Source organism: Sapajus apella, unplaced genomic scaffold (genome assembly GCF_009761245.1).
Source record: "Sapajus apella isolate SASKATOON/1434 unplaced genomic scaffold, GSC_monkey_1.0 scaffold48, whole genome shotgun sequence".
Lineage (NCBI taxonomy): Eukaryota > Metazoa > Chordata > Mammalia > Primates > Cebidae > Sapajus > Sapajus apella.
In genome coordinates, this window is record NW_022436988.1 from 10,259,202 (window position 1) to 10,262,803 (window position 3,602).

Here is a 3,602-nt window from a genome sequence, read left to right on the forward strand (position 1 = left end):
CCATGGTCAGTGGGGGCTCTTCCATGGTCAGTGGGGGCTCTTCCCATGGTCAGTGGGGGCTCTTCCCATGGTCAGTGGGGGGCTCTTCCCATGATCAGTGGGGGCTCTTCTACAGTCAGTGGGGGGCTCTTCCACAGTCAGTGGGGGGCTCTTCCCATAGTCAGTGGGGGCTCTTCCCATAGTCAGTGGGGGCTCTTTCCATGGCCCCTGGGGAGCTCTTCCCATGATCAGTGGGGGCTCTTCCATGGTCAGTGGGGGGCTCTTCCATGATCAGTGGGGGTTCTTCCCCTCTTCAGTGGGGTTTTCTTTCTCTCTTCAGTGGACATCTCTTCTCATACTTAGTGGGGGGCTCTTCTCTTGTTTCTCCTCTGCGAGAGGAGAAGGTGACAGGGAAGTAGGAAGCTCCTTTTACAGCATGGTGGGAGAAGGCTCTTCTAGGGAGGTGACATTGGCCAGAGAACTGAGTGGTGGGAGTGAAGCAGGCATGCAAATCTTCCAGGCAGGAGGGTGGAAGTTTCTGCCTCATTGGTTCATTTGAGAAGCAGAAATGGCTTTTCTGCCTCCTTTTCCCCCTTCCTGTGTCTTTTTTTTTTTTGGAGACAGTCTCACTCTGTCACCCAGGCTGGAGTGCAGTGGCACAATCTCAGCTCACTGCAACCTCCACTTCCCAGGCTCAAGCGATTCTCCTGTCTCAGCCTCCCGAGTAGCTGGGATTACAGGTGCCTGCCACCACACCCAGCTAATTTTTGTATTTTTAGTAGAGACAGGGTTTCACCTCGTTGGCCAGGATGGTCTTGATCTCTTGACCTCAGGTGATCCACCTGCCTCGGCCTCCCAAAGTGCTACGATTACAGGGGTGAGCCACCGCACCCGGCCTCTCTTTGTGTCTTTTTACTCAACCTTTCTAGATCTCATGCAGTCTCCATCTTCCTCAGAGCCTGCTGGTGCTGGGAGAAGAAAACAGCCTGTGCTTCCCAGCCGTGGCTGCTTAGAGACAAAACCTCTTAGGTGTGGAGCCCCAGGTCCTTGAGCTCCACTGCCAGTTGTTCAAGACAAAAGGCTTTAGAGACATCGAAGACCACTTCTTTGCTGAGATGCATCAGGATTTGCCCAAAAAATTATTTTCCTTTCCAGAGAGTTTGCTTCCTGGTTTATTTAGTGGCTAGCAGCAGTCTCTCTGATGGAAACTGCTGGCTTTATTAATGAGAAAATGAAGGCTTGTGTTTAGGCCTTGTCTCTGGTAAGTTGCATGATGCCAAGGGGCAGATGTTTACAGCGGCTCCCCGAGGGTGCCGGCCTCGCCCTGGCAGGTGGCCGGGTTTCTGCCATGCGACAGCCCTGTGCTCACCTGGCATGTCCTCTGAGGTCATCGGATGTGGCTTAACCTCAGCTTTCAAGGACGACAGAAGGCAACTCTCCTAGCACCTGCCATGGCCCTGACATTTCCTGCTTCCCGTAACCTTCTGTGCTTCTCTACCAGAGGACCTCTCTACCCAGGGACATCTCAGCCAGGTGGAGGAGTCAGGCAGTGATCTGCAGGGCAAGAGGGTTAGTCCCTGGGATAGCCATCAGGTCTTATTCCTGGGTAGTCCAACCAAAGTCTTATTTTCTTTGGTTGGAAAATTTCACCTGGGCAAGGACAGATTAGCTTGAAGATCTGTGGGGGTACAGCTTCTGGCAAGAGAACTTTGGATGCTGGATGAGTATTGGCAGGGACTTAGTGTGGAGGGAGGCATGTTATCTTTAATGCTGCGCTTAGGACCTGGGCTCACTGGTCAGGCCTGCGACAGCTCACTGGGGTTGTCATCTCTATAGAAATCTCCTGTGGGGTGGCTGACTTCTGCTAAAAGATCAGTAGCTGATTCCTCTTCTCAGGGAGACTTGAAGTGGGACCCCATAGGCGGGTTTTGGCTTCCTGACTTAGTTGATTTTGAACAGGTCTATTAGGTTGAACTGAATGGCGTGTCCTACCTTCTGGGATAGCCTGGGCTGCTGATAGGCCCACTGACAGGCAGGCTACCCTAGGTCTTGGTGGTTGCCGCTGCCTTGCTGCGTGACCTTGAATGAGTTGCTTTCCCTCTCTGGGCTTTACTTTCTTTCTCTGTGAAATGAAGTGTTGAATAGATTGCCTAAGAATGTGCCTTTCACTTCTAGGCTGAAGGGTCAGATCGTTGTTCTTTCTCCCTGCCCTAGGCCTGACACCTAGAAGCCTCTCAATAAATATTTAATTGAATGAGTGAATGAATAAATGAATAACAATGTGGTGGTTTGTTATTTTTTTCATCAGCTGTGTTTTTTCTACAGAGCCCATGGAAAAGACTTATGGCGTATGACCTCATCGGAGACTTGTACATGGGGCCAACCCCTCATTTTCCCACAGGAAACCCACACTCTAATTACCGGCTGACCCTGAACTTGAATCTGAGTCTCCTCTTTCTTTCCACCAGGGATTGCGACAGAGAGCCATCTCTCCAGCCCTGTGGCAAGGAGACAGGGGATGTTACAGGAAAAATACACAGCCTGTGCCCTTGGAATTACCGGAGTTCAAAGCCTGTTCCACATCTACCCACCATGTGACCTGGGTCAAGTTCTTCAGTCTCTCTAAGCTGATTTTCTCATCTGTGAGATGGGTAAGTGTGATCAGTTCTGAACTCAGGTCTACCTCACTGAGTTTGAACAGGCCTGAATATACATGTGGAGCTTCACTAGCTACCCATCCTTTCTGCCACGCTCCCCCATTCTCCTTCTAGCCCCGCAAAGTCCTTGGTGGAGGAGGAGGTGGAGACAGAACCCTTGGTGTTGGGTGAGGTACGTGGGGAGGCTGATTTCAGAACCTCCAGCAAACAAAGCTTCAGTGTTTTGACGGCAGTGCCCGCCTGGGCCTCCTCCTTACAGGGGATTGTAGGAGTGGGGTGGGGCTGAGGTATTTCCCAGAACAGCTCAATCACATCTCCTGCGCCTGCCCTGTGACCTGCTCCCTGGAAAGGAAGGAAAGACCCAGGGGAAAGGGAGGGCGTTGGAGGTGCGTGCCTGAATGGATGTCTTTGAGAATATTTGCATGACAAACCTTCTTGTAAAATCTGGGTAGCGCTGCCAGTTAACCCCCTGGAGGAGCCTTGGGGAAGTCGTGCTCTGAACCCCCACATACCAGGTCCCTTTTCTGTGTTGCTCTATTTGCTTTTGCTGGTTCTGACACAGGGAGAAGGTGTGTTCTGGATGGATCCCATCCCTCTGTCACCTGGTGCTGGCACTTCCAGGTGTCTGTGTCTGGGTCTTTCTGAAGCCACTTTATTCACGTTTCCCCTGATGTGAGACTGTGTTGCATTTGTTCTGACTGTCCTCTTGCAGAGGAGAGCGTAGCTTTGCTTTTCTCTTCATCATACCCCTGGAATGTACTTCTTTTCCACACTCCAGCCTTTGACTCAGTCACCTCCCCATCACCCTTCCACTGAATTTCTCTGTCTGCTTTCAAAGCCAAAGTCAACCTGACTAGACCACTTGTCCACCCTGCCGTTTGCTGAACAAGCTTTGAATTCCAGTGATTCCAAGCCACGACCTGTGGATTTTCCTTTTCTTTTGTTCTGTTTTTGATATAGTGTCTC